General features: G+C 33.4%; 1 pseudogene; it reads left to right on the forward strand.

The window, feature by feature from the left end:
• The first annotated feature begins 6715 nt into the window (after window positions 1–6715).
• LOC143686866 (zinc finger protein 567-like) lies at window positions 6716–8293 on the forward strand (annotated as a pseudogene).
• The last annotated feature ends 539 nt before the right edge of the window (window positions 8294–8832 follow it).

An 8832-nucleotide genomic window follows, 5' to 3' on the forward strand; every position in this document is an offset into this window, starting at 1 on the left:
AGAATGTAATCCAAGTCAGAACCAATTTAGCACACCGTATATGTCCTTTTTGGCAGTTACTGAATTTTTATTATTTTAGGCATCTTTTTCTAGGCTTAATTTTTGTCTGACTCTCCCAGTGGATTGCATGTTCCATGAGAGCAGTGACTGTGTCATTTTTAATTTACTGCTTTAGTCTTTGGGGTGGTGACATGATAGATGCTCAACAAGTATTTAAAAGAAATAATTAAGACTCTACTTAGAAAATGTTTAGAATTAGGAGGAATGTAGACAAGGGTCCCTGGGTAAGATATGAATATACCTTCACACAGATGCACATGCACATAATACCCCAAAAAATCAACATAAAACATTCTAGTGAGGACATGACTCATATTTTTGCATCTAACCATATCCATTTATATTGAGTTATTCCTTTACTATTTCTGGACGCCTATGAGTCTCTGTTTTGCATCCTAGTTGTATCTTGAAACAAAAAGCTGTATAAATTGACAGTTTTGGCTATCTTTTCTAAGCATAGCTATCTCTGACAATGCTTTTCTCTCACTGCTTAAAGATGGAAAAATTTTTAAAGATCCATTAGCAAATTGTCTTTCAAATGCCTTTCTAACTCACACTCCTAAGTCAATTGATTTCTATTGGTACCTTATAAAAGTGAAGGTGATAGAAATTTGAAAAAAAATCTGTGCATACATATCCATCTCCTATGACAAATACAGATGATGTATTTTAAGAATATATTGTAAATAATATACCCTTTCCCATTCACCTGTTAAGGTTTCACCTTCCTTCAAAAACAAGCTCATATACTAATCCCTTGGGAAACCATTTTTCCTGTCCTTCATGCCACAGATTTAATCCATATCTTTTCTGTGCTATTTTGTCTGGTTTAGTTATTTTTAGTAAATTTGAAAACATGTTAAACAATTTATGGACATATTCTGACATATTATGGACATATTTTTGTCTGTATTTGTCATAGGAGATGGATATGTATGCACAGATTTTTTTTCAAATTTCTATCACCTTCACTTTTATAAGGTACCAATAGAAATCAATTGACTTAGGAGTGTGAGTTAGAAAGGCATTTGAAAGACAATTTGCTAATGGATCTTTAAAAATTTTTCCATCTTTAAGCAGTGAGAGAAAAGCATTGTCAGAGATAGCTATGCTTAGAAAAGATAGCCAAAACTGTCAATTTATACAGCTTTTTGTTTCAAGATACAACTAGGATGCAAAACAGAGACTCATAGGCGTCCAGAAATAGTAAAGGAATAACTCAATATAAATGGATATGGTTAGATGCAAAAATATGAGTCATGTCCTCACTAGAATGTTTTATGTTGATTTTTTGGGGTATTATGTACATGTGCATCTGTGTGAAGGTATATTCATATTTTGCTTTGTCAAAAATAACCCAGAATTTAGAGCCTTGAAAAAATAAGAAACATGTTATATCTCAGAGTTTTTCTGAGTCAGGAATTTTGGAATGGCTTAGCTGGGGGTTTCTATCTCAGATTCTCTCATAGCTTGCAGTCAAGATGTCAATCAGGGTCACAGTCACTTGAAGGCTCGACTGGGACTACAGAATTTGCCTCTAAGATGGTTCACTCACTTGGCCATTGGCAAGAGGCCTTAGCTCCTCTCCATGTAGGCCTTCCCATAGGAATGCTTCAGTGTCCTCACAAAATGGGAGCTAGTATCCCCCAGAGTGGGAATATAAGACAGAGGGCAAGGCGGAAGCTATGAAATCTTTTATGACCCAGTCTCAGAAGTGAGATGCCATTACTTCTACCATATTTATTTGTTAGATGTGATCAATAAATCTAGTGCACACTCAAGGGAAAGGGATACATTACATACAAGAACCCAAATTTGAAAACATGTTAAACAATTTATGGACATATTCTGAAAGCAGAACATTGCCTTTTCCGTGCTTCTACTATAATTCTCATTTTGTAAATATACAGTTAATCTTTCTTATTAAAAATGAGTTCACCTTAAGAAGTATCTTATTTAGCTCCCTTTCCTAAGTCATTTCTCAGTGTTGATACAGAGTAATATCACAATAAATGTTCATTTAATTTACTTGAAAATTTGTATTAATATTTTTTTGCTATAAACAGTAAAATGTTTCGTCTCCTAGCTGGTCACCTATCTGTTAAATTAGTTTATTATGTACTTTGTTAAACAGGAAAAAAAAATACCTGCAATGAAATCCACTAGTTTTTCTTTTTATGGCTATATGCTTTTGGGGTCCAGTTTTAGAATGTTTATTTTTATTGCCTATTCATTATTAAAATCCTCTTGGGTTAAAAGGGGATCTAAGAAGGAGCATGTGAGTTTGGTTAAACAAAGTTTGCAAAAATATTTTGCCCGTAGGAATACTGCAGTGTTATGCAGAATTACAAATAGGGCTATAAGAAAACCCAACAAACATAAAATAGTCAAATTTCTTCATACCATTCATCGATTGTTTATGAGAAGGAAGAAGTTTGCTACAATCTGAATTTTATTGTGAGTTTTATAGGAAACTCACACCATGCTATATAGACAAAAGATTCAATGTAGTTATGAAGGCAGAAGAAATGTTTTGTGGGTCTTAGCAAAAATAACCAAACAGTATTTTACTGCAATAAGATTCTTGTTTTCCATGCAATGATGTTGTGAATTTCTGCTCTATTCAACTACTATTTTTCCATCACCACATTTTCTTCTGGAAATATTTCAGAATAAAATAGCAAGCTCTGCAATTTTGTATTTTAACCATAAACCTCCTAAGGAAAGTTTACAAGATTATCTAAGTACAGCTCTTACGAATTTATGCAGACGCATTTCTATTCAATATGGCTTCAACAGATAGTTTATTTTTATAGTGTTTTTGTGGAAACAAGGGGAGAAAGTATTTTTGCATTTAAAACTGGAATTGAAAAATACCAGTAATTGCTAACTTTTAAAACAATTAGATTTGGAATTTTGCTTCTATCCCAAAATACTCACAGACATGAACCAAGAATGTAGGAATGGTCTAGGAAGAGAAAAATGGGCTTTAAGAATTAGATATTATATTCATCATTTCTTAGAACATTTGCATCAATTTAGAAAAAGAAATAAAAAGACAACAGAAAAAGAAATAAGATGATAACAGAGAAAAAAACAATTGTACATACCATATGCAACTATGTGATGATATTAAGAATTACTGATTATATATGTAGAATAGAAAAAAAAGAATTAGATATTATAACTTAGGACAGAGTATTGGAATGTAGGTATTGGGTGGATTGAGATTGGGGAGGAGGTTACTGTATGCATATATTATTATGGATCATATATGACAGTGTAAGATTTGCAATAGATCTTTAATAGTTTTTTTTCATTTTACATGTTTATATTATATATGCATCTGTATAAGCATGCACAATTATGCAATAACACTAGATATTTTTAATACATTGAAGTTGTCTTCTGAGGTTATCTGAATAGCCAGAGTCTCCTAAAATAAAATCACTAGTTTGTATAGGTCCTGGGGTATAGGATCAAATATATTGGGCCCTTCAACGAGCAGGTATGCTAAGGCAAATATAAACAAACAACAGTTTAATTTACATTACTCAAAGAGGGGCTTTCTGAAATTAACCTCTTCGAAGAGAAATAAATAGACAGGTAGAACCAAAAGTCTCCTATAGCCAAAGTCATAGCACATTTTGGTGAATTTCTTATCTAGAGCACATACACGTATCCATGTGATGTGATCACTTAGCTTCCATGAGGAAATGAGCACTTGCAGGTAAATGGAAAGAATTCCACTTATGATTTTAGCAGATGCCTAATTAAGTGAAACAACAAAATCAGAAAATCAGTGGGCACACTCTTTGTTATTAGACATTAATTCATATTCTGTCTCAACAAACTGCTGTTCAAATGATGTCAAAGAGTTTAGTAAACCTTTCTTCCCCTTGATTTATTCACAAGTAAGATGGTATAAGAGGATTGTTGAAAAAATTGAAGTGATATTTGTAAAGCCTTAAGTATTGTATATATAATATATAAACATAAAAATGATACTGATGTGAGTGATAATAACATCACTAATAGCCACATTAGTAACACTAATTAAAACTAGGACTAAAAACGAAATATTCAGCAATATTGTCTCTCTGTCGAACGGTAGTACAACACAGTGGTCCATGGAGCACAGATGCTTGATCCGTACTGTTTCACTCTGCAACTGTCTGTGACAGAACGTCCCCGAGCCTCGGTGTGGCACTTCTAAAAGGAGAAAATATACTTCATTTGACTGTAGTGAGGAAAATACATATAAATATACCTGAGGTACTTGGGGCAGTTCCTCACCCATAGGCAAGTGCTATATTATTTTTCTCAACTCCTTTACCTGATTATTTTCTAGAGCCGTAGTAAAGATTAAATGTTAGCACAAGAAATAACAAAATGCACAACCAAACAAATGTTATCAATTTTCCCTGAAATGTTATGGGTGGGGTCAAGATCTAACTGAGGAAAATTTGAGATGTTGCATTGAAAGCTAAGGCTTAATGAATGAATCTCTTTTATATGTGCAATTTTATTGAGAGCAGTTTAATTCCACAAATATTTACAGTGTCATACATTTGAAGTGCATGAAATGAGTTCAAGCTGATTTTAAAATTGTGTTTATGTACAATGGTTTTTAAATTCTTTATTTTTTAATATAATATCTATTTTATTTAAATGTCTTTAAAATTCACTTTTACCTTATATTTTAGACTTGAATATACACAAAATAGCAATCTATCATCAGGAAGTTGATAAATTCTTTTCTTTTGTTTGAACTATCTGAAGAATTGAATATATACTTTATCAGAATAACTCCAAAGACATTTCTATTTGTTTGCTAAAAGGAACAAAACTCCAAAATCAGAAAATTTCAACTTGATGACTTTCCTTTTTTCAATTAGAGAAATTATGGGTGACAGAACAACTATACATAAAATACAGGATTCCCATATCTACTTGATTATTAAAATTGATTTCTATAGAATATTTGCTATAATTGATAAAAGCACATTTTTATGATTGTACTAACCTCGATGGTTTAACTTAGGGTTCACAGTTTTGTTCAGTTCCATGAAGTTTTACTTTTTAATTTTTATTCAAGTATCATAAATGCAGCCTAAAATTTTCCCCTTTAAACACACTCAAATATAAAATTCAGTGCTGTTAAATGCATTCACAATATTGTGCCACCATCATCATAATCCACTACCCAAACATTTCCATCATCACAAGTAGGAATTAGATAGTTTAAGCCTTAATTCACTATTCCCTACCCCTACCTTGTCCCCTGGTAACCTGCATTCTAGATTCCTACTCTATGAGTTTGCTTATTCTAATTATTTCATATCAGTTAGAATATTCAATATTAGTCCTTTAAATCTGACTTATTTTACTCCATATGATGCCTTAAATGTTTATCCGTGTTGTTTCATAAATCAGAACTTCATTCCTTTTTATTGCTGAATAATAGTTGTGTATATATGCCACATTTTGTTTATCCATTTATCAGTTGATGGAAACTTGCGTTGCTTCCATCTTTTTGAGAACAGTGAATAATCCTGCTAGGAACATCAGTGTGCAAATAACTTGTCTGTATCCATGTTTCCAATTTTTATAGGTATTACCTAGAGGCATGATTGCTGGGTCATATGGTAACTATGCTTAACTTTCTGAGGAACCAGCAAACTATGCTTCGCAGTGGCTGCATTATTTTATGTTCCTATCAGCAATGAATATATATTCCTATTTCTCCATATCCTTTCCAATTCTTCCAATTTACTGACTTCTTTTAATAGTAACCATTGTAGTGGGTATTAAATGGTATCTCATTGTGGTTATTCACATTTCCCTAATTTCTAGTGATGTAGAACATTTTTTACATACTGTTTTGTCCACTTATAGATCATTTGGAGATTGTATCTAGAAAAATCTTCTGCCAATTTTTAATTGGGCTGTTTGTCCTTTGATTGTTGAATTGTATGATTTCTTTATAGATTCTGGACATTAATTCCTTTTAGGATATATGGTTTCCAAATATTTTATCCCATTGTATAGGTTTTCATTTTACTTTCATGATAAAATCCTTTGCTGCAAAAAAGTTTACTTTTATTAGGTAACATTAATCTATTTTTTCTTTTGTTGCTTGTGGTTTGGGTGTAAAGTTTAAGAAACTTGCCTAATCCAAGGTCCTGAAGATACTTCCTAACATTTTGTTTAGGAGTTTGATAGTTCTGACTCTTAATATTTAAGTCTTTGAGTTGATGTTTCTATGTGTAGTAAGGTATGGGTTTACCTTCATTCTTTTACTAATGGAAATCCAGTTTCTCAATATCAAATGTTGAAGACACTCTTCTTTCTTAAGAGTGGTCTTTCCCCCTTTGAGAAAAATCACTTGGGAGGCTGTTGACCAGTAGCTGAAGATTAGTTGGTGGGTCTTCCTGGTGCCGAGGAGGCGGTGACCTTGCAACCAGCTGGGTGACTGAAAAGGAAGAAAGTCTTTTTTGTACAATCCACTGTGACTGTTAATGCAGCTCACTATGCCTGAGAGTGCTTGAGAAACTTGGTGCCTGACTGTCTAGTTGGCCCTACCTTCTTAGGAACCACCCCTTTTCTAAAGAGGAGCTCAAAGGAGGACTGAATATCCCTTGAAGATCTCAAAATGGCTCAGGGATCAGTGTTATTCCAAGATGTAACTGCGGACTTCACCCAGGAGGAGTGGCAGCATCTGAATCCTGCTCAGAAGACTGTATACATGGATGAGATGTTGGAAAAGTATTGCCACTTTATCAGAATTTTATAGTTCTGACTCTTACATTTAGGTCTTTGATCCATTTTGAGTCTAGCTATAGGGTGTCACATGACTAAATCTGATGTGATCCTCAAGTTGGAATGAGGTGAAGAGCCATGGACATTATTTGCAGGTCATGGCTATTTAGAAGAAAACTGGAAAGCTGAAGACTTCTTAGTGAAATTCAAGGACCACCAAGATAAGTATTCTAGATCAGTTGTATTCCTCAACCACAAAAATCTGATTAAGGATAAAAGGTAATTATACAAAAAGACATTTACTATAGGCAAAACCCTGTTAATTCAAAAAATGTACCTTCTGAATATCATACTCATGGACTGCTTTGAAAAATGTTTCAGAATTAATCATCCATAATCTAAGCCTTACAAGAAAGAAGCTTGTTGAGCCTAACAGATATGGGAAATCACTTCTCAATACTAAACAAGAAACAGCTTCATCCTGGAGTCAAACCCCATAATCATAATGTGAGGGCTCTCACTCATAATGAAGTGCTTATTCAATACAGAAGATGGATACTGCAGCAAAGTCCTTTGGATATAATAACTGTGAGGCATCCTTCCTTAAAAAGGAAGGTTTAATTATACATAATAGAACTTACAGAGGGGAAAACCCATCTGAATATAATAAAAGGAGAAGAGCAACCAATATTGAAAGAAAACATACACGCACTGAATGTGGGAAATCTTTCTGCAGAAAGTCAATGTTGATTCTCTATCAGGAAATTCACACAGAGGAAAAACCTTATCAGTGTCATCAGTGTGGAAATGCTTTTAGAAGGAAGTCATATCTCATTAATCATCAGGGAACCCATTACAGGAGTGAAGCCCTTTGACTGTAATGAATGTGGTAAGTCCTTCCGCCTAAAGACAGCTCTCATTGATCATCAGAGAACACATACAGGTGAGAAATCTTATGAATGTCTACAATGTAGGAATGCCTTCAGATCTAAATCATACCTCCTTTGTCATCAGAGAACTCACACAGGAGAGAAACCGTATAAATGTAATGAATGTGGGAAGTCCTTTCACCAAAAGACAGCCCTCGGTCTACACCAGAGGGTTCATACAGGGGAGAACCCCCATATTTGTAAAGAATGTAGGAAATCCTTCCACCAGAAGGCAAACTTTACTGCAGATCAGAGAACTCATGCGGGGGAGAAGCCCTATATTTGTAATGAATGTGGGAAGTCCTTTTGCCAGAAAGCAACTCTCACTGTACATAAAAAAATACATACAGGGCAGAAATTCTATGAATGCCCTCAGTTGTAGTGAAGCCTTTAGCAGGAAGTCATAGCCTATTCATCATCAAAGAACTCATAAAGGGGAGAAACCCTGTATTTGTAATGAATGTGGTAAATCCTTCAGTTATAAGAGAAACCTCATAGTCAATCAGAGGATTCACAAGGGAGAAAACATGGAAATTAAATGATCTGGTTTCTTTGTGAAGCCTTTCCAAGTCATTGTAAACCTTTGCTTTAAAAGAAAACATGCTTACACATGTTAATGTAATTTTGAATCACAAATGTTGTCATAGTCATCAATTTAAAGAACCATACCGTGTAATTATTTATGTACAGTTTACTAACATATAAAATGGGTAAGACCATCATTACTGAACTCTTACTAGCAATGAAGCTATTTTTTAAGTTTTCAACTATTTCTGATGAATTAGATAGTTCATAAAAATAGTTTATATAATAATACATGTAGAAGCAAGATACAAAATGGTTATAAGCTTTTGTTTTAGGTATACCTGAGAGAAAGAAAATATCTCTAAACTATATTTCTCATTGCATTCTGCAGAATAAAAACTAGTTAATTGTTACTTCCCCGAAGATAACCATGTCCCTGCCTTATAATATTATAGAACAGGTTTTGCATGTTTTAAACTATGTGTATTTCAAAATACATCATTATTTCTTTTATTTTTTGCTTATTTCACTCAACATTATTTTTGATTCATGAATT

This window comes from Tamandua tetradactyla, chromosome 6, assembly GCF_023851605.1.
Source record: "Tamandua tetradactyla isolate mTamTet1 chromosome 6, mTamTet1.pri, whole genome shotgun sequence".
Lineage (NCBI taxonomy): Eukaryota > Metazoa > Chordata > Mammalia > Pilosa > Myrmecophagidae > Tamandua > Tamandua tetradactyla.